We start from the raw sequence: 23702 nt of genomic DNA on the forward strand, positions 1-23702 counted from the left end.
AGCGCGTTACTTACGGCGCCCGTTTACAAATCGGGTCGTCGTCGTCTGCTGCTGCTGCTGCTGCTGCTGCTGTGGCCGGGGTGTCGCGCCTAATCTCGCGCGCCGCGAGAGGCCACGACAACCACGCGCGCGTTCTCGTTGTGTGTAAGGCCGGCAGCTGCAGTTAGCCAGCAGGCACGCGACGTGTAGAATTTGAAGCGCGGTGCGCAAGGTTTTCGTGGTTGCCGGGGGCGCATGGGGTTCTTCGTCTGTCGTACACAGCACTTATACCCGCATACTACTGCGTACAAGAGCGTATGCGCACGCGTCTTCCTTCTCAAGCACGCTCGCGTGATCGTGCTCGTGTATGCGCGACGACGGCGCGATGGAGGAGGCCGATAACCGGCGCCGTGCTGGGTGACCCCATTCTGCTATGAGGCTCTTTCTCCTGCGCGCCAGTGAAGTGCGCCGCAAGCAGCTGTGCCCCTGTAGCACCTTGCCCTCCCTAACGTCGTCTGCTTCCATACTTCTGCTAGCTCTGCCGTATATGCCTTCTGCGTTCGCCACCTCCTCACTCTCAGATTTGCTTTTTTCTTCGTCTGCTCGTGAATGGGATTGCGCACCAGTATAGAGTGGCGCAAACAGCGCGTAATTTGACTGCCGCTGTTTTTGTTATATAGTAAAGAGTTATGAAACTAGGCGCTGGCGACGCAGGACGTTAGTGTTTCTTTTGTGCAGGAGTGGAACGGAGCGTTATCTATAGGCAGCAACAGCAAGGCTTCTTTAACCGAGCCCTATACGATGAGTCTCGCAGAATCTCGCTTATTCTGGCCGACGATGCCCGGTAGTCTTTCGTCGGAAAATGTGGCACTAAAAAGCTGCCGCCTACCCCTACTGCCGCGACTACCAAACGAAAACCGATATTTAGGCTATAACTAACACTAACCTTAAAAAATGCAGCAGTGGTATGCAGGTTGAAAATACCTGCAAGCATAAAGCGAGCATAAACGGAACGGCGACATGGTTGGTCGCAAATACTGGTACTGAACTAACTTCTAAAACAAACCACTACTAGAGGTATCACCGAGGCGTTTTGTATCGAGACTATATGCAAACTCGAATCTCGGTGGGACATCTTTGTATGTACGTATTAGACGTGTTTATTTTCGGTTCTCATAACAAGTCCCATTCTAGACGTCCGTAAGAGATCTGTAAGACAATCGCGATGCGCCTATCCCTGTTTACGTTTAAAGTCGTTATAACAGCTCATCTTAATCTGCAGTCGACTCCTATTAACTTTACCTCGGTTAATTCGACTTTTCGTTTAACTCGGACGCACTCCAAGATCCCGACGAGAAACCATAGATTACTGTAGAAGAAAATAAAATGTTGTCTATTTCCAGAGGCAAAGGTATGTTGCTACTCTTAATTAAATCTCTACTGGCGCCACCTCGTGAGCGTAACTCGGAGCTTAAAAAACGCAAGGAATTCCCCAGACGGCGCTACTGGTTCCCTAGGCGACGACAGTGACGGCAGCAACATGTGCTGCAGGGACGATGGCGACTTGCGCCGTGCCTCGGGCGATGCCAATTTTGACAATTTCGTCGGTAATGTTGATGTCTGTGGGCCACCGACCGGTGACGACTTGTACAGTTATTGCAACACTGAAGGAAGGAAGGAAGGAAGGAAGGAAGGAAGGAAGGAAGGAAGGAAGGAAGGAAGGAAGGAAGGAAGGAAGGAAGTCAACTTTATTCGAGGTCCTGTAGGCCACGAGAGCTTCGGGCTCTCATGGAGCCGACGGAACCGGGAGGTTGTGTTTCCTGGCGGCGTCTTGGACCTGCTGGACGGCCCAGAGTTGGGGAGCTAGTTCTTCGCTCCGGAGTGCTTCCTCAAACTTGCGCTTGTCCTGTTCGTAGTTTATGTGAGCTTGCGAGCACGGCCAGAGTAAATGATATACGTTAAGGGATCTATTGCAATTCGTGCAACACTGAAGTAGTCTGCCGACGACGACAGACCACTTCAAGCAAATGAAATGGTTTGAATCCGTTCATTCTGCCGCTCTTCTTTCATTTCACCTGCACAGTGGGGCACATTCTAAAACGCATGCGAACACCAGAGATTACGCTACGAGGTTCGACGAGTGACGTCATAATCTGATCTGATCCGCACGTCAGGTTTTTGACGGTCGCCGACTGTGCTCGACGTCATCGTTGTGCATCGATCGAGAGTCACTCGCTTTTTCCTGGTACAGGTTTGCGCGGTTAAACAGTTAGCTTTTTCGTTTGCTCACCACCTTTCGCCGCTGTCTGGTTGGTCTGGTTCTTCACCGTCAACTGCAACGTGACAGTGTTATCGCGCCGACATATTCGCATGATAGCGCCACATATAATGGGCAGCGTTAAGGAGTGCTCGCCCAACAGAATAGTACGATAAACGTAAACGGCGCTCGCGTGTTCTGGTTGGAGAAATTACGAGGGTGCATAGTTTTTCTAGCTGCGGGCACGAACATGTTTGTGAACATGTGACATGTTCGTCAAGGGAACATTTCTTTTTATTGCTGTTTAGGAGATCCAGTTAGGACTCGTTGCTTCGTTTTTTTTTCTCAAGTGAACGTGTTTGCGGTCATTATAAAATTTTAATTAGATTGATTTGAATGTACAGTGTTTGCATACTGCTGTATGTGAATTCCTGTGGTCTTCCTGTAAAAATTTGTTTGTACTTCGTAACTCACGATGTCGAAACTGTGCCTGCCTGAATGCAGGGTGTCTAGGGCCTATAGTCAGGTGACCACGTGTGTCGCCTTTAGCCCTCTTCACCTGGACAACTGCATATTGTCTAAATTTCAATAAAGTCAAAGTGTTGGGAACCCCGCCTACCGTAACCTTTTGACGCTGACAGCACATCCTGAGGTACAGCCGCCGACAAAAGTGGCATACTCCACGCAGATTGCTACTGCAGCGGCGTCGCTCGGCATTTTGGCGAGCTGAAGCACGAAACATTGAGACGAGTCAAGCGACATGCCTGCAGATAATAAAGGGCACCCATTGGCTGTCTCGATCCCAGATGCGGCCTGTAGATGGCGTTGCAATGCAGTTTGCCGTTGCTCCGGCTCCCGCTGCGTGGAGTATACCATTTTTGTCGGCGCCTGTACATTCGCAAATCTAGCATGACTGAGAGCGCCATCTCGCGCGCTTGTGCGCATGCGCACCACTGAGGCATACACCACGTGGCGAGGCGCGCGGCCGATAAGCTTTCGGAATGGGCTTATTTAGGGCGACTTATCGGTGGCTTAAGCAAGCTCGTGATGCCGGAGGTACGGGGTATGGGATGAGGGCTGGAGCTTAGCCATTGATGACCGGGGTTTGGCGGTGGAGCCAGCCGGCTGTTGTCACAGCGTTTGTGGCTTTACGAGACTTCATTGTCCGCTGCGGTTGAATCAGCGGCTGTGACGCCCTGTTACTAAGCGCGACGTTGCAGGCTCGATTCCGGACCGCGGCTGGCGCGTTTATATGTGGGCCGAATGCATAGACGTTCTCGTATAGTGCACGTTTAAAAGTAAAAAAAAAGAGAGAGAGAGAAAATAACTACGGAAGGTGAAAATCAACCCGGAGCCTTCTCCCTGCTTCGTCGCATATACGCCAATGTGCATTCAGCTTCGGCACGTTAAACTCGACGACGTCTCTCTTTTTTTTTTTTTCGTACGTAGCTCGATCGGCTCCCCTCACGAGCCACTTACAAAAGCAACGCAGCAGACCGACTTAACATCTGGGGCGCGTTTTAGCATTAAAAGATACTCGGCAACGCAGCTGCTCCAGTCAACTATCAATTGCCAGTGACACATGGGTGAAGTATATATACCTCATTCTCATGCACCTGTAGGTTCGACGAAGCTTTCATTTGGCTTTTTCCCCCCCTCTCCATTTCATTGAGTTTGAGTTTTACAGTCTGCAACATGCGCTCGCCCGTCTGGGGCCTCGTAATTAGTCCCCGTATACATTTGTGTCACGACAACACTGCAACAGTGCACGAGGCCTTTCCTCTAGCGCTCCGCACTGCAGCAGACGGCGCTCTGGCGCCGGGAGGGGGACAACCGGATGTAGGGGTACATTCGCGTTCGCTCGGGCCCTCTCCTGAATTCCTGACGTCAACTTTAGCTTGTAAACTCCACGCAGGACTGAATCACTGTGACACAGGACGATTCGGGAGCGTGGCCGTTCGTGTCCTAAAACTATGTGCTCGAATAGTTTGCACCTTTTGCGGCTCATCTTGTCCCCAAAACAACAATCTTCATTCATTCAGCTTTGAAAGCTGAATCCGACTTATTGCCCTTATCACTTCGTCGCCGCATTGCCAGCCTTTGCTTGTTTCATAAGTTTTTCCATAGTTCACTAGGTCGCGCACCCTACATCGCCCCTCCAGCCCGCATATCTCATCGCACTCGTCATCCACTTCAAGTTTCCCGACCTCGTGCCCGAACTACCACTTTTGCCGCATCATTTTTCTCCCGTACTGCAGCAGACTGGAACGACCTACCCAACGACATCGCAGCCATCACGTGCTCATCCAACTTTTCCAATAATGTTACCAGTCATGTTTCGTTCTGTTAACACTCGCTCACCAAAATATATGTACCCACCCCTTATGTAATACCCCTCGTGGGTCTTTAAGGTAATAAAATGAAATGAAATTATTCGTGCTTTTCCTTTCGTTCACGTTTCGCGCCCGTTTCTTACAGGTCACGAACGGTAAGCGCGTTATCAGAGTGCCACAGCAGCCTCGACATATAAGTGGCGAGCGCAGAGTTTTCCTGAATGCAAACGCAAGCAATGCGGATGCCGATTATTGCTTGGGGACGAGATACGTCCTGAAGGGTGTAAACTTAGTTCAGAGTGTATACTTTCCTGGGGAGTGGGTCAGCAGCGAGTAACAAGCCCCATTCCGCTCCTCCCGTCACGTGAATCTCTACGTCGCACCAATCCGCTTCTCCTCGTTCGCCGGTCCATTTCTCTCAGCCGGCCAGGTCTTTGGACGTAGATGGCTTCTTACATCGCCGGAGGCTGAATTTTGAGCTGTGTCATCCTATCCCGTCAAACGCCCTGGCGACGGTTCACACATATATGGTGCAATGTATCAGGATTGGCCCACGCATACCTTCGATTATGGACCCCGTTATCCGCGCTGTGGCATAGCAGTGCGCTCATAACCCTAGAAGGCTCCCGGCTACGCATTTTTGACAGTCAGGTCAGCCAAGAAAAAGAAAGTGTTTTGTCACGTAATGAGCCCCAGGTACATGTTCTTGTGTTCAAATGTAAGGAACGTGCCCCATGCGTCAAGCTGATGTTGTGCGCGCAGCTTTCTTGTTGCACAGAGCAGTAAAATTCACTTCTCGAAACATACTAACCGTTCAGCAAGACCGTTGCCAGTTGGAGAGTTTTCTATTGTAACTTGATGTTGTTCCAGAGGGCCTATATATTAGCCTGAAGTCTTTCAGGGTGCTCTGTTTTGTAAGCCTGGAACCGGGGCCCGCCTAACTGACGCACAACACCGAAGACACTAGAGAGTTTTAGTTTAGGGGACGCAAGCGGCTTGCGTACGCAAGAACTAGGGGCGACGGTACTGCGTATGCGCAGGCGGTTTTGCGCATGCGCAGTGCTGTCGCCCCTAGTTCTTGCGTACGCAAGTCTCTTGCGTCCCCTAAACTAAAGCTATCTACCGTTTCGATCTGTGTAAAAATGCTGTCGCCTTAGAAAAAAGGCATGGATCGTCCGCCGCTCTACCGCCAGCGGTGCACAGGCGCGCCTCTGCGACGGCAATTCCCGACCTCCTGCAGTTGGCACGCGGCAGGAAGATCTCGATCCCGATCTCATGCGCGTAGAATGCCAAGTGCGTCGCCACGCGAACTGTGTCCTCGCGCGATGCCTCGTACATGATAATGCGCGTTATTAACGCGACAGCGCTAAGGAGACCGTGTCGCGGTATATGCGGCGTCCCGCGTCGGACGTCGGACGTCGCTTCGACGAAAAGGTATTTCGAACCAAATTCGGAGACGCGCGCGTACCCAACCACTTCTCTACCACCGAAGTTGCTCATACCTTGTCTTTCATTTTTTACAAAGTTATTTTTTTATTGAAATGAATATTAGGAGAGGTTGGCGCCTTTATGGTGGCACCAGCTACTCCTTGTCACTTGGCAAAGGAAACAAGTTTGCGTAAAAGGGAAGAATAGCGACACGAAATATGGCACTCAGTACAACACTGGATGAATAAAAAATATACAGTCCAACAGTACATGAGTCGCAAAGGTCTGTGCATTAGTTCAGTCCACGTACGCATATATAAAGTCAGATATTTTGAACAGCCAAAACACACAACACATGTAATGCACTGCAAGTACAGAACAGAATTATACATAGTGCGTAAAAGTTGCGATCACCACATAAACCAATTATTATTATTTTTTTTCATAGCATCTGTTTGTGGGCTGGCGTTCTTAAAATTCCGAGGAATAACTTTGTAATTGGTACAAAGTTATTCCTCGGAATTTTGAGAACGGCAGCCCACAAACAGATGTTATGAAAAAAAAAAGAAAAACCGGCAGCGCATGTCCTTTATGTTAGCTCTTCTCAGGCTGAACGATTAAAATTGCGAAACAAGAACAGGAGATCAACCCACGCAAGAGGCCGCGTTTCTACCAGAAAGCTCGCCTTCGTGCATAGCGTTCGCAGCCAGCGTTTCCAGGTTAACGTTACGGTTACGTAAGCTGCAGTTGCCGGGAAGCACGAAAAGCAGTAAGGGGTCATTGAACGCTATCGCGTTCCACCCTTAAAGGCGAAGCTCAAGCTTCCTCCACACTTGGTGCCTCCTTCATGTGTTTCTTGCGCGAAACGTCCCGGATGTAAACTCGGATGCGGGCGCACGCGGAAGTGCCCGAATCCGAAGTCGTTTTTAAGCATATATTATTTCCGTCAGCTTTCGTAAAAGCTGGAATTACTTTGGTCCACAAACCGCCGTGTCGTCACAGACAACGAAAAAGAAAAGCACACCCGTGAAGTTAAAAAAAATAAATTATGGGGTTTCACGTACCAAAACCAACTTTCTGATTATGAGGCACGCCGTAGTGGAGGACTCCGGAAATTTCGACCACCCGGGGTTCTTTAACGTGCACCTAAATCTAAGCACCGCGGGTGTTTTCGCATTTCTCCCCCATCGAAATGCGGCCGCCGTGGCCGGGATTACCCGTGGAGTTTGTTTCGAATACTGCGAGCTGACGCGAAAATCTATATAGGACGTAGTTCTAGCACCGTCATGGCCACCTTCCACACAGTATTACACCTTCATTTCTGTATTCAAACGGGGCACTAAAACGAAACTAAACAAAACAAAATATCATGCTGAGCTAGATGTACGGATTAGGCTACTGTAATAACGAATTCATCATTCGGAGCGAGAGCAGAGCTTTTGTGTATAGGCGATAAAATGATGAAATTCGGAGTGGGGCCACCTGTTGTGGACTGGGGTGTACTCGTGAATGAAAGATATACGGACCGCAGCGGGGTTGCCGAAAAAAGAAAAAAAAAACTGAATTTCTTCGCAATTAACGCGCCTAAACGGAAGCTAACGAGTGCACTAGAGAATCCGCAATGCCAAGTTTGGACTGCAGTGTTTTAATTTCAAGCTGCATTCACAGACAGAGGAGAGAAAATTAGTTTTATCGCGCGATCCCTGGTCCGTATACTTTTGCTCATGGGTGTACCTCTTCTGTGACGTCGGTGCTAGCTGATTCACAGAAACCGGCCCAGATCGAGGTCACATGGGGATCACGTCATCTTGTCCGTTTTGGCGCGGGCGATCGCAAATTGAGGAGCAGCAGCGCTCCGTTTGGTGGAAATTTTCTCTGCCACAAAGCAGCATATCTGCATACAGTAAGCGACGATAGAATTCTAAACGAATATTCTGCCGATCTAGCTTAGCTTAAAATTTTCTCGTAGTGTCTGTTTAAGGAAATAAAAGTGGTTTTAGGTTAAAAAATGGCCAGGCTTAGCTTGGTTAAGCCAAGAATGCGTTGCATATTGCGCGAGTTGGGGCCCAGCTTTTCCTCCGGCTGTCGTGACGTCACGTCACGTGGTTGCGCTAAAGGTCAATGGTGGCTGCCCGGCCGCGCCCAAGGGCTGAACTGAGTGATTGCAATATGCAACGCATAAAAATAGAAGCAACTTAATAACAAACATAGCAAACTTAAAAGAGAATGACCCACATATGAGACGCGCAGCAATGAGCAATGGCTCATGCCCTCAATGGTGGCTGCCCGGCCGCGCCCAAGGGCTGAACTGAGTGATTGCAATATGCAACGCATAAAAACAAACAAACAAACCAGGAAGCGGTTGCTCTGTCCATGGTCATTAAGGTGCTCCCTCCCGAATCTAACCGCGGTATTTGAATAAAAATGAGCTTTCGACTTTCGTAACATACCAGTTGGTAACAAGAACCGACTGGTATGCGAGCGTATGATTGGTGATCAGAGCCGATTGTGTGCCCGAGCTGCATTCGGGTGTTAGGATGGTATGCGTGCGGGAAGCCATCAAACCAATTATGAGAACGAAGAAAAACTGCGCAAAAAAGAACAAGACATAGAAAGAACCACACGACACAGGTGCTATTAGACTTAGGATTATTAGACTTAGGACTATTAGACTAAGGACTTAGGACTATAGAATAGGACTATTAGACTTCAAACCAATCCCTGAAACTTTCGTCGCTTCCGCTAAGCGAAGCACTTCGTACAGTTTTTCCTGGCACCAGTTCAGCCGTTGTTAGTAGACTTCGGCCGGTGCTGTGGACTTGGCTCAGGGCGAAAAAAAAAAGGATGGGGAGGTGTGCAAACGCTTGTGAAGCAGCGTGCGATAAACATCGGGAGTTCTCTGCGCTGATTACGGAAGCGGTGTCGCCCGTGGATACACGTACAGCTCGCATACATTATTTTCTTGGCTTAAGTTTTTTTTTTTTTGCGTTTCTCAGTCACTTCGTCGGGACTTGCAAAACGGGGAAAAAGGAATTGCGTAGGACTGTTAGGTGTGCAAGAATCGAGGAACAGATGAAAGCAGGAGGTTACGCTCCTGCCATGACAATAACTTTCGAGACACGTGAAGATATTCGAGAACGCCGGTTTAAATAAATGGAAGGTCCAGCGTGACGATTGCAGTGTGTGCCACGTCGATGTTAATTTCGTTAAAAGGTATTACCTGGAAGGTCTATTGCCTACAGACATAAAACGTTTCCGCGTTAATAACAACAATAATAAAAAAAGCCTCGTTCCAGAGTTTTTCTGAGAACCCTGCCAGAGAAAAATGTGGCGTTGTCGTCTACGAGAACTGCCAATATGGATCTGTTCTTACCCGCCGTGGTTGCTCAGTGGCTATGGTGTTCGGCTGCTGAGCACGAGGTCGCGGGATCGAATCCCGGCCATGGCGGCCGCATTTCGATGGGGGCGAAATGCGAAAATACCCGTGTACTTAGATTTAGGTGCACGCTAAAGAACCCCAGGTGGTCAAAATTTCCGGAGTCCTCCACTACGGCGTGCCTCATAATCAGAAAGTGGTTTTGGCACGTAAAACCCCATAATTAAATTAAAATTATTAAATATGGATCTATTCGTGCCATTGCGGGATATCAGAGTTTGTTCGGAGTGTGCTAGTGGGCCTATTTCTGTATAGCAATGTATGTTTACTTGAACCTCATTGGCTTCTACTTTTCTTAGCGGATGTTTAGAAGATTCGGAATGTATTGACTGGAATCGATATCATCTTGAATGGAGTATTAGCGAAGGTTGTGCTATTAAAAGAAAACCGGCAAGGCTGGTGATATCAGAATTGAAAGTAAGCCGTTTTACCCCTCCGAGCATCAGTGAGAAAGTTTTACACGGATTTAGCAACATGACCATAAGGTTGATAGTATTAGTATGAGCACTTAAAGTTTCCCAACAAACTGATTTAACTATGAATTTCAAGTGTCTAACTGCTGCAAGCGAATGCTGCTATGCGGAACAGCGCTACCCAAGAAAATAACGAGAGGGAGCCGCATATGCATACTCATCAGCAAATTAATGTTATTTTAGGAAGACATAGCAGTTTACACGTCTAGAGGCAGTCTGTAGAGTCCAAGTCCAACCTAATGGAATTGAATTCTGGGGTTTTACGTGAGAAAACCACGATTAGATTATGGGGCATGCCGTAGTGGGGGACTCCGGGTTAAATTCGACCACCAGGAGATACTTAACGTACTCCCCCCCCCCCCCCCGAATATACTGGACACGGTTGTTTTTGCGATTCGCCCCCATGTAAATGCGGCCGCCTCCGCGGCCGGAATTTGATATCGCGACCTCGTGCTTAGGAGTGCAACACCTTATCCGCTAGGCCACGACGGCGGGTAAGTTTAACCTAATTAAACTAACCATTTAGCGATAACCTGCACCCATCGGTATTGTTGCGAACACTTAATTCCTTGCCCGCTTGGTTTCGCAGGACAACATTGCATGCCTGTTTGCGACAACGGTATTCGGTCTTCACAATTCACTGAAGTCGCGGGCTATTATTTTCACTGACACAGAAATAACAGCGTCATCGAGGCACAGGGACCGCGTCCGTAAAGTGGAACACGCACCTTCGATAGCAGGACACTTGGTTGGTCACCGAAGAAACAGATTTGCCTTCCCATTGAATTTTTATTTCCTTTCCATTGATTTTTATTGCCTTTATATTGATGATTTATTGCCTTTCTATTGATTATTTATTGCCTTTCAATTGATTATTCATTGCCTTTCCATTGATTTTTATTGCCTTTATATTGATTATTCATTGTCTTTCTATTGATTATTTATTGCCTTTCCATTGATTATTTATTGATTGCCTTTCCATTGATTTCTTATGGCCTTTCCATTGATTTTTATTGCCTTCAGTTGACTTTCGATTGAGATGCAGCTGAACGTTATGCATGACTTTTCTTTCGAGGACGGACACATTTCTGTGGCAACGAATCCTAAGCTACGCGGGCGGAGGTGGCACATCGGTTACTGCGCCAAGCACTCTGGCAAAGTTTCAGGGCGCTTATTCCGATGCTGAATCAACGTAGTTCGCCACTTTCAACGGTTTTGCATTTGCCAAAGCGAGTCGGAGCAACGCGAAAACATAAAAATAAAAATTAACGCTGAGTGGTGTGTTTTATGTTTTGCTTTAATTCGACTGTTGTAGTAAACAAGTTCAAGTGTTCCGTTTCACAGCTTAAACAGACGCGAATTAGACGTTGGTGCAACTTTCATAAGCGCTTCAATATCGCTCGCAACAACAACAACAACAAAAAAAAAGAACGCGAAGCTTTAGTTACATATCGTTCGCAAAAGTCGCCGCAGAAATAATTATTATTGACTTTCTGTTGACTTCAATATACGTTCTATAGCGATGCAATTGAATATATGATACGTAGTTTCGCTGCGAGGGTACATTTCTTGCCTGCGTTACATTCTCGGGATAAGCCCGACAAACCAGCACGTTTCTGCCGTTCTATCGAAGTACGGTACGCGCTTACGCGACGCCTGCGGTGCCCTTCTTTTGTGCGCGCAATCTGCCGAAAGCGTCACGCGTGCTCTAACTAAAAGGGCAGGTCGCGCACCCGAGAAGAAAAAAGAAAGCAGGCAACTTCGCCTATCGCCTGATTGAAAGAACGTCATCTCGTAAAAAAGAAAAAAAAACGAAAAAGAAAAAGATGGAATGGGTTAAAGCATGGCTGAGAGTGGTGAGTCATACATTAACTGGAGCATCTGGCGGTTGGCTATCGCAAAAAGCGCAAGCCTCCTGTCTCAACTATTCCACAGCGTTGGAAAGGGACGGATACCGCGTACACCTGATAGCAGCTCACACCTAAGCGAACCCCCGCCGCATCGTTTGCCTCTTTTTTGTTTTTTTCATTTTCGTATAGCACTCTGTAACAAGGTGCACCGGACTGTTTCGCTGTCGATTTGTTTCCTTTGACACGCTCGCGCGCTTCGGAACGTCACGTGACTCTACATTAGGGCGCCCTTTTTATAACCAGCTCTAATGGAACACTTTCACCGCTGCGCCGCACTGAATCCGCTGCTTTGCGGAGCTGCGTCGACCCGACAGATTGCCTCGTTTCTCACCTCCGCGTTCGAGTTAGCTACTCTGGTTAAGTGCCTGGAGCTGGACTCGCAAAGCCATTTCGTCCGTGAGGACTGTGCTCGGTAAACGTTTACGTGCCTTAATGAGTGTAAAAAAAAAAAGGGCGCGTCTAATTTCCACTCTTGTTAATGCACCTTCAACAGCACCGACGTGCCCTCCGTGAATGTGCTGGCGCATTTTGCGCCTTTTGGAAAGCTATTCGCCGTGGCCTAAGAAGAATACTACAATATTAAAAAAACTTTGCACCCTTTGGGGCTCATCTTGGCCCACAACGATAATCGTCGTCTGCTCTGCTTGGGTTTGGGCGGTTCTCAAATGTTTGTCGATGTCGTCTTTTACCGGCTCTGACTGACTTGCTTCGCAGAATTTGACGCGTTGTTCTGTGTACAGTTGGAAATGTTAGCCGTGAGGTGAGAAAAGAGATAAGTAGAAGGCAGGGAGGTTAACCAGAATAACGTCCGGTTGGCTACCCTACGCCGGGGAATGGGAAAGGGGAAAACAAAGATAACAGGGAGAGAGAAGAGGGAAGGAAATTGCGGTGAGTTCGCTGACGTGTGTGGCCTCTACATCATCAAATTCACTTTTCGTACTCCCGACGCATCTAAAAAAAAGTTTCGTCCGACGCGTAGTTAAAAACAAAAAGCAAGAACACCTCCCAAGGCTCCATGAAAAAAACTGCGCCCGCGTGGAGTAAAAATTATACTCCGATCATACGAGTATAATAAGCTTCCAACCGGGGGATCGCTAGAGAACGAGCGTTAGACTTCCACCCGAGAGTTATTTCCGGTTAGAGAGTAGGTAAACATTTATGCACCCTGTAATGGGTGTAAAAGTGGTGCGTCTAATATGCACGCCTGTTAATGCAGCTTTTCGACACAGATGGGCCTCTGTATATAACGTCGCTGCCAAATTTCAAACCATTGCGCTTTTCTCGGGCGATTTTACGGGGTACTTACTATACGTACTACACGGGCACAACATAATGCAGAGATAAACACCCCAACTCGAGGAGTAATATCTTTCCGATAGGCTTGCGCCTAGGGTCTGTGAAATAGACACTTGCTGGAAGATCATCATCATCATCATCGTCGTCGTCGTCATCATCATCATCATCATCATCATTATTATTATTATTATTATTATTATTATTATTATTATTATTATTATTATTATTATATGAAAGAAAATGGGAAGGTGTTGGCAGTTCAGCGCTCCGTCCGTGTTGGGAGCTGTTGTGCAAGTACACGCCCGTATACCGGTTCGCGCCGGCGATGCCAAGCACGGTACGGGTATATTGCAGTGTTTCGTGTTTGTCCAAGCGCGTAAACCCGGCAGTCGTCGTCGTACGCCGCAGCCGGCTATACAGCACCGAGCGCCCGAGCGTCGCGCGCGGCTCCAGCGCGATACAGATGTTTACGTGAGATACGGCACGTCCTCGATTCCGGCATTCTTTGTTTGTGTTCTTTCTTTCTTTCTTTCTTTCTTTCTTTCTTTCTTTCTTTCTTTCTTTCTTTCTTTCTTTCTGTTCGTGGCGCCTCTGGCCGGCGTATAGCGGACTCGCACGCGCTGAAAGGAAGCAGAATGGCGTGTCGTCTGTTTCTTTCTTCTTCTAAATTTTCTTTATTTTATTTCTCCCCGCGCGGACCGATAACGCGCCTAGGCGACGAGCCGAGGCGGGCGTAATACTATGCGACCCTTTAACTGTATGCGATGCGGATAGATAGTGACGTGTATATCGCATTTATACAGATCGTATAACTTTATTTTATGGCGCTCGGAACGGCTGCCCGCAGGCCGCGTCGTCTGCTGCATAGCTTCTTTGTTGTGTTGGTGTGTCGTCTGCTATATAGCTTCTATGTTGTGTTGGTGTCGTTCGACGTTCCGTCTGCGCCGCACGGCTGGGCGTTGTATATTGAGCAGACGATAAGGGATATAGTGTGCGCGTAAGTATCCGTGCGTATTCGGAGAGGGCTACGGGAGACACTCTTATCGTTTATTTATTTTTTCCCGCCAAGAAGATAAGATTAAACAGGGGCGCAGACGGCTTTGCTAGTACATCGGCTAAGAGTTGGAAGTTGTCCAGGAAAGGAGAAAGAGAGAGAGGGAGAGAGAATGAAATCAACAAAAGAAAGAAGCCCGTGGTTTCTAACGCCAAGGCGAGTTCGTGGCAGGAGCAGAACGAAAAAAAAAAAAGTGTGTAGGGAGGGGGGGGGGAGCGCATTAGGGCTAAAACACGTTTCATTATGGCTGAGTGCTTCGACAGTTCGCCACCGGTAGTCGCTAACGCGCAGGTGTAGAAAAAGCGGAACCGCGCTGTGTATAATGGATCGATTATAGCAGGCCGTTAAAACTTGAGGGCAGAAGAGAAACGGTGGCCGTGCGCCCGGGGCTCCGTGCATTAACGTGCAGAAGCCACGGGAAGCAGACGATCTGCACGGTAGTTGTTTGTCATCTGCTGCTAATGGGGACTTCTGCTCTTGGCTGCGCCGAGATACGAGCAAGAAGTGGTACGAGCCTGATAATTTCCTGTGAAAAATTACCGCAGGGAAGTCTGCGTCCCGCTAACCGCTATACGACAGCTGCGGCTGTGCCGATTCAGCCAGCATATTGGAATGATTGATAGCGCATGGTTCTGACAGTACTTTGTCCTTCCAGCTTTAGACGGCTTTGTAACGTTGCGAAGTCATCGTTATCGACGAAACATTGCATTATGTAGGCAACGATTCGTGGTGATTACTAGTGTGCGCAGATAGTTCTCTTGTTGCGTCTGGAAAAGAAGTACGATTACTTGGATGGAAAGATGCACCATCATAATAAATAACGCCACAAAGGACATTTGAAGTCGCAAGCGCGAAGATTTGACGAGTACGTGTACTGCTACTAATCATTCTCAAGGTAACAGGGATCGAAGCGTCATAGCTTGTAGGGGGCTGGCGGGAATGCACAAAGGTTCTCGTTCGGGCAGGTTCGCTCCCATTGGCAGGCCGCCTTCGCTAATGACACGCCCAGCATCAGGATTGGCTGGAATTTTCCGTTATACGAACAACTCTAGCGTGAGAGCCTTTTTGCGAATACGGTGCCCCGTTTCCAGCAAGGAATGGACCTCACCGTAGTTCGCTCGCTGGCACGAACTGCAGTAAATGATGATAGAGTGAGGTGTTAAGGGAACATGCTGGCGTTGCTATAGGTTATGTTAAGGGTTAAATTGCGGTAAAGCTGCTTTGTGCAGACATTGACTGCGGGCTGCTGAGTCTTTGTCTTCTTTATGCCACCAGCAGTTTTCGAGAACGGAACTCTCTTCATTAGACGAGGTTCAATCAATCAATCAATCAATCAATCAATCAATCAATCAATCAATCAATCAATCAATCAATCAATCAATCAATCAATCAATCAATCAATCAATCAATCAATCAATCAATCAATCAATCGTTTATTTAACGTGCCCAGGAACAACCCTAAGGTCTGAGTGCTGGCGCAGGGTAGAAATATTTGAAAATACAAATACAGGAAAGAAAACATGATATAAAGAACTACAATGAAAAGCAACAGTACCCGCCGCGATGGCTTAGCGGCTATGGTGTCACGCTGTTACGCGAGTGGTTGCGGTATCAAATCCCAGGCGCGGCGGCCGCATTTCGATGGGAGCGCAATGCGAAAACGCCCTTGTCCTGTACATTAGGGCACGTTAAGGTACTCCCAGGTAGTCAAAATTATTCTAGAGTCCGCCACTACGGCGTGCCTTATTACCAGATCGTGGTTGTGGCACGTAATTTTTGAAAAGGTACAACAACAACAGTAATAATAAAACGTATGCATAGTTGTGTACGTGCTTGCGTGCGGACCTTCGAAATCGCAAACCTAGTGGATTAGAATTGAAAAAGATTTTCGGCGACTTTCTCGAACAGATTTCAGGCACTAAAGGAACAATTCCTTCAAAGTAAATAAAATTAAGTTGTTTCCAGTTAAAGAATTCCCTTACGCGTAACCCAGATCTGAAATCCGCCAATTTCGCTTCGCTCTTTATTATCGTTGAAGGCCGCTTCCGTAGAGCTAGCTATCATGCCTTGACTTCCAGAGCCTGAAGTCTGTCGACGTCAAACTCGATATTCAGCATTAATTAGTGTAATATCATAGGGGTTTTGTCTGGCGCAGTTTTTTCCTTCCTTCCTTTATTTCTCATTTATTTATTTTTTTTGACATAAAGCGTACTTTGTAATTACATAAACTGTTTGGACCCGTAGTCAAGCGCTAGTAATGGGTCCAACGTAGAAGTGCGACAGTGCACTAGAACAACTGTAGTTTATGGCACAGTGGTGAAATGTAACTCGTAAAATACGTCGTTTATGAGGCCGAATGTCAGATATGTATACCCTCGGTAATTTCAGCTCTTAATGTTAGCCTCCGGATATCTAATGCGCAATGGATCGGCTGTCGCGATAAGGCAATGCAAGTGCCTGACAACTTGAATGATCTTTCTTGGTTAGACGTTTAATCGGTCATCAGCAAAAGGGCGCTGCAGCGTGGACGTGTCTCTAACGTACAAGGCATATACTACCACATAAGTATGGACCGAAGTGTCACGTGACACCGCTCTAATCTATAAAGCAATATTTTCTAGCTATGCGCCGCGGTCGAGGTTGTTGCTTTCAGTTGACGTTCTTCGTTTTCTAATGACAAACAGTTGCCTTACCCCCGTATTCAGGAATGTAACTTAAGTCGAAGCACATGCTTGACTTGATCCGAGTGACGCCTATCGGGAACGCGCCGAAGGAAACGCAGTGAGCGTCTTTGGGCACGTTAACGCCAGGCGTCATCTAAATCAAGTCAAGCATGTGCTTCGACTTAAGTTGCATTTCTGCATACGGGGGTTATAGTCTCTTTCAAGAGCGAGCGGTTCTACAGATTTCAGTGTTTCGAAAGACACCCGTGAAGAGAATGCGGTGTGTTTGGTGCCTACGCGAGTTGCTGCGGCACCCCCTTGCAAAAGAGAGAGAGAGAGAGAGAGAGAGAGAGAGAGAGAGAGAGAGAGAGAGAGGATTACCAGTATCTAGAAATGCTACAGTTGTTTTCCTGTAGGGTCTACAGAATGTCCCTAGCCAGCCTACAGCTGCTGATTGCACGTTTTCATCCTCGGATTTTTTGTGTTTTTTTCGCCACTGGAATGCTGCGACATTACGGCAACCGCGGTGGGCCCCAGCACTTGCACTCATTGCATCTCTTTCGCTTATGTAGCTGTGCAGGACCGCTTGCCGCTTTCAGCAGTGCTCTCTCTCTCTTTCATTACCCCCTCTCCCTCTTCCCTTCTCTCTCTCTCTAATTACCTCCTCTCCCTCTTCCTTTTTGTATAGCACTCGTGTAACACACGCACACACCTATATAGGAGCGATCTGGAGCACAGCTGTTGGGTATCCCTGCATGCGGATGCTGCGGGGAAACAATTGTTCTTTCGCGTGCAGACATATATAAACGCGTTCCAGATGCGCGTGTATAGTTGCATTTATTACAAGCGCGCCCATATGCGCCTGGCCTACATACGTGCGTTTGTCGGTCGGCGCGCCGTACATAACCCAGTTTGTCCTATACTTTTTTTTCTCTCTCCATTCCGATTCTCGCGTTTAAAAAAAAAAAAACACGCTCGTTCTCTTTGACATCTACTCCATCCGCGTTTCTGGCTGGGCTTTCTTTCTTTCTTTCTTTCTTTCTTTCTATCTTTCTTTCTTTCTTTCTTTCTTTCTTTCTTTCTTTCTTTCTTTCATGCGTTGTGCGGAGCCGGAACCCAGTGTCCCGGCTGGCCTTCGCATCGCTTGATTTACGAGCCCGCTAGTTCAAAACGACCACGTGCGCGAGTTATGACTTGCGCGCGCGTACGTGTGCGGCTGGTTTCGTGCGTATATATATATATATATATATATATATATATATATATATATATATATATATATATATATATATATATATATATATATATATATATATATATATATATATATATATATATATATATCGGGAGAAGACAGCTTCTCGTTTTTGTTGGAGGAGTGGAATGAGGCCTTATTTATTTGCAGCACTGCGGCATTATACCCTATAGACAGCAAACGCCTGCGATGAAATGGTGCGTGCTCAGATGCCATGAGATGCGAGTGCAGAGGGGACCAGGTACCGCTTGCCTCGGACTTATAGCATATGCAGCGGTGCACGCATAGCACTTAACAACAATATATATGTAAAGAGATTGCAGGACTTTGCGCAAGCTTATGTGATGTGAAGTAACGTGACCCAGCGTAATCTTTTAAACCGAGCGAATCGGTAGATCTAACCTGCGTAGCTGTATAGGTGTTCAGTAACATTTTATTATGCGATGTGGTACTGCGAACCCTGCAAACGTGGACGCACACGCCTGGATGCTCTTCGCCTGGTGCCCCCCGACAAGGGTATGCGTTACAAACGTTACTGTTCAGAAGTCCTGAAAGTTGCGTGCACTATAGTTCGAATGGGCTCATGTTCTCGTTGTAACGGCGCTGCAGAAAGTGAACGAAAGCGTAAAGCGGTGACGTTGATCGTCACATGTATCCATCTTGTGCAAGTTTTTCCCCGTCTTCATTTTACTTTTTTATTTTGCGCCGTCGCACCAGAAATGAAACGTTTACTACGCACGAGGTTACGCGTCGCCTCGGCTCGCGTCGCGTTAACGTTTTGGTATTTTAAGGAAACCATATCTTGTTGCAACTGTGGGGCGTCAGTATAGGATAAATACCTTGTCGGTTGGCGCAGCACAGTTCAGGTCCTGAAGGACCGGCGCTTTGCCGAAGCAGCGCACGTGTAACTTTTTTTTTTTTCTGTCTTCGTCAAAGCGCTGATCCTCTGGAATATGAATTGCTGCATTGCCTAAAAGCAGTGCACTTCGTGGAACTCCCTTATGCAAGACTAACAAAATTTCTATGAGGTTCGATGCATCTTGGAGACAAAATTAAAGCGAACTCTTTACATCAGATCCGTTTGCTTTCGGGAGGGGGTGGGGGCATAATAATATTTTTTTTTTTACAAAAGTCGCTGGAAATCAGAAAAAAGAAAGTGTTCACAGGTCTGTTATTCAACAATCAAAATATGACAATGATGTAAACGGCACGTATTCTGACAGTCAAAGCGGCCAGAGATATTATGCGCTTCTTTGAATTATTGCGAATTCGAGAATCGGGACTTCCACACCATTTAGGCACAAGCGTAGTGGAGCTTTTCATCTGTGTCGAAGTACTTCAAGCCACGTTGGAATAACAAGTGCGGAAAGAAAGTCTCGCCTGTAATTAATTAATCTAGCTGTGTAATTATTGAATCAAGTGTAACTTAACACTCTTCTTTAGTGCCCCTTTAAATCTGGAGGAAAGTCCCTTATAGGAAATGTCGCTTTTCTTTGACCCATAGACTGACCTAAGCATAGGGACGAATTCATGGGGCAGCGTAGGAAGGGGATGCAGGAACAAATAACTGTTCTTTTGCATATGTTTGTTTGTTTGTTTGCCATCAAAGCGCCAACTGGAATTTTTCGACTGTCATATTGAGCGAATAAGATTTGTATACGTAACTTGACAAGGTGGCGTGGCGTCTGTGGCCCGAGGTCACGGTATCGAATCCCGGTCGCGGCGGCCGCATTTCGACGGGGGCGCAATGCAAAAGCGTCAGCATAACGTGTATCGGGTGCACTTTAAAGAATTACATTTGGTCAAAATTATTCCGGGGTCGCCCACTATGCAGGCCTGCCTCGCAATTAGATCGTAGTTTTGGCAGAGTAACGCCCCAGAATTTCTTTTTGTATACGTGTAGAATTTACATGACATATTAAATGCTTAACGGCACGCAGGAAGCCCGTTTTTGAAGATTGGATAATTGCGTACCTTACAGAAAGTTTAAACCTTCCTAAACCCTGGAAATCCCGGCGCATGTTATCGGATACGGTCAGTTTCAAACTGCGAAATGATTATTCCAGTCCGAGAAACTTAAAGCAAAACCAACAGTAGCGTTTGTGACCCATCAGAACCAAATTTCAGTGGTTCATATGCCAGCAAGCGAATTCGCTAATTAATTAATTACTATGCCATTTAAGGTGTACTAGTTAAGAACTACACCATTTTTGTGTGCTGACTTATTTGTATTACTGGATTGACTTAGTTGGTTGCCTTGTGTATAATCGCAGAAACGGAAAACGTGCCATTTTCTAACTGGATTTTGTTTTATGTACGGAGTGTTCAAGAACGCTGACGTAAAGTTTTTCTATAGCCGGAAAGCTTTCATATCGCATCACGTTATCGTCGCTGGACCATTTAATACTTCTTTATAGAGAAGTAGGTGACACAGTAAAAGTCGGCACTTCCTATTTCATTCAAATATGTGGAACAATCGATTCGCGGTGGCAGCGTTTCTCCTGTCGACTTTCTGCCCATACAAACCTCTGTCAACTTTTACCAATACATGATACAAATGAAGGACGGTTAAGAGCTGTTATCTCATCGCAGACACAGAAGATCAATCGGCAGTTTATTTTCTCTCTAAAGATGCGATATTCAAGAGAACATCACATTGCAAAAACAGACGAAACTATAACTCCACTCAACTAATTCAAATTCAGAAAGTGAAAATGAAAGTTAAAACGAGGCATTAAGATGCGCCTTTGATTCTCGCCAGGGAATCGACGAGTCGTCGTCCAATTTCTTGCTTGCGAAATAAAAAGTAAAAACTTGCCACGAGAGCGCTTTGAAACAAGAAGGGCGCGAGCTCGTCTCTTAATAGTCTTTCTTTTGATTGACGGCTCGAGTTTATCGATGGCGACAGCTTGGAAACCTTTACACCGAGACCGTCGTTCTCATCAATACCGGGAAGCAAGCCGGAGACCTACAATTGCTGTGATTTCGCAGCAGATGTGTGATCGTGACAGTGTCATGCACAGTGTCGCTACGCGTCGCATCTGATTCCGCTGTCGTGGCGCATTCCGTGGTTTGTCATTGTATTTGAGCACCTGATTTGTGTAGGGTTGGAAGCGTCGGAAGACTCCGTCTGTTTTAACTTTTAGCCAACTTTGTTCGTTCGAGGAGGGGCCTAAAGAAAAAAGGAAAGCCAAGTTGTGCTAGATTGTGAGACAATACTTCTGAATTGCCAAATAGCCAAAACTTTCTGACTGGAGGCCTGGTAAGCCGTAAATCGGGCACAAAAAGCAAAACAAGGTGGGGTGGGGTGGGGGGGGGGGTGCCACGATAATTTTGAAATTCCTGCGCCTGCTGTCCGGAACGTATTGGGGATAGTTGATTGTTTAGCAATGAAAAAAACGCTACGTTCCATTCGAAAGCAAGCGAACGCTCGTACGTTTTAGCTTTTTGCGAACCTTTCCTGCGTGGGAACGGCCAGTGTAGGCCAAAATACAGTGAGAGTCATGACGTAACACCAACGTGGTTCGCGCCACGCCTTGGGCATAAAATTAAATAATTGGATGTTCGAGAATACTTTTCTGTCACAGTCATTAGTCTTATATCACAAAACATATTCGTATATCGTGAAAGGCGAATACGGAGAACCAGGGATAGATGCTTCAGTGTGTTTTCTTTAATGTTCCCACAACTTCGAGAGCTACTTTAATGCTTCAGGAATGTAGGTCCGGATGTAACGCCTTGAAATTCGTTCGTTTCGTTCTCACACAGCCTTGGCTATTTCGTAACCGACGCGTAACTGGATTTACCAACACGAAGCTTGTTCAGAGTCTCAAACGTCTACGGCAGCTCCAGTAGCGGGAATTGCTAGTTACGGCACCTGGATGGAACACACCGCTTCATTCAGGTGCTTGGGGCAACGGTGTAGTGGGCCGAAACAACTAGATTCCTTTTTGCGCCACGTCTGGATTGCTCATAGATTGCCAATTTCAAAGAGCATAACTCTAAGGTTATTCTCATCATCATCATTATCATAATCGTAACAACAACAACAAGATAACGAGCCCAAAGCCAGACGGACGCTATCGTACTAGCATGCAAAAGAACGGCATCCGGCATCTTACACAGGACCCATGACGATGTGCCTTGGTTACACTAAGCCGCTTGTACATGCCATTTATAACACTACTGACATTATTCGGTGTAACCATTACATATCAAAATTAGTTGTGATATCCGATCAAGTATCTCGCAAAGAACAATTTATGCCGAAAAATACGCAGAGAACGTAGTATCGTAGATTCAAAGTGCAAGTTCTTGTGTGTGGTCTAGTGATCAAATGGGAGGTTTCAGTTGTCGTTCGTGGCGGATATTGATGACAAAAGTTCACGAAAACACGCTCGCTCTATTGCGGAGATTCCTGGTCCGAGATAGCGCTGTTTACGAACAAAGGAACGTTGCAGGGTTATTTTTTTCCTGGATGATATGTTGCCCGAGGAAGAATTTGTCGCGCTGTCTCAGAACTGGCCAGACGTGATAGTGCGCTCGTTGGCGATGACGCAAGCTTGCTTGGCTGATTGGTTCGAACGGGAACAGAGCACGAACTTCTACGAAACATTAAAACAAAAGAAGAGTGCGACTTGAGGCTGTCCTTGGCGCAGAGATTGCGGCAGGAGTTTGGGGGGAGGGGTGGTAGTCTTCTGCCGACTCAGGTTCCGTTAGAGAAAAGAACAGTAATAGAAACTCCTTTATGTTGGAGTACTTCCTTGGCCCACGCTCTTAAACAAAATTACGCCCTTTGGGTCGTATCTTGCCGCACAACGATAATCGTCATCTGTCTTATCCACATTTCCTTTCTTTAACACTGCGAGCCCGGTACTTCCAAATCACGAACGGCATGCGCGTTATCAGCATGACAGGGCACTCTCGACAGGAAAGTAGCGAGCGCAGCGTTTTCAAGAAAGGAAACCCAAGCAAGGCAGATGACGATTACACTCTAAAGACGGTTTACACCCTTTAGGGTGTATATCTGCCACACAACAGTAATCGTCATCTCTGTGTGTGTGAGATAGATAGATAGATAGATAGATAGATAGATAGATAGATAGATAGATAGATAGAGAGAGAGAGAGAGAGAGAGAGAGAGAGAGAGAGAGAGAGAGAGAGAGAGAGAGAGAGAGAGAGATGAAACCAACGCTGCCGCGAATGGATGGAACGTTGACTTGTTGGGAAGCGAATCTTTCTTTGGGCTTTTCCCGTCGATTTTGCTTGGATGGCTTGTGTAGCCGAGTCAAATCAAAGCAGGACCGATCGAAGCAGGGCCAATCAAGGAGACGGTGCGACCTAAGACGGCGACTCGGCGGAGCGATCCCGACAACCAGTGCGTGATGTGTTTCCTCGCGAGGACCTTTTATGTAGTTCGTAAACTCGGGCCAATCCTAGAGGCATATGCGCAACGGCATCCACACGCCTCACCCCATTAACCGATAGAGCTAACCAGTAAGCGTTTCCAGTAGCGCATGTCAACGGGTCTACCGGAAAGCTATCGTTCGACTATCTGCCTCCCACTGTGGTTTCTTCCTTGTTTTGTTCTTCTTGTTGTGAGCAAGAAGAAACCACGT

General features: G+C 46.9%; 1 protein-coding gene across 2 annotated transcripts in view; it reads left to right on the plus strand.

The window, feature by feature from the left end:
* Positions 1–23702, plus strand: part of LOC135914564 (uncharacterized) — a 502153-nt gene that overhangs the window by 50338 nt on the left and 428113 nt on the right. The window lies entirely within an intron of this gene.

Source organism: Dermacentor albipictus, chromosome 6 (assembly GCF_038994185.2).
Source record: "Dermacentor albipictus isolate Rhodes 1998 colony chromosome 6, USDA_Dalb.pri_finalv2, whole genome shotgun sequence".
NCBI lineage: Eukaryota > Metazoa > Arthropoda > Arachnida > Ixodida > Ixodidae > Dermacentor > Dermacentor albipictus.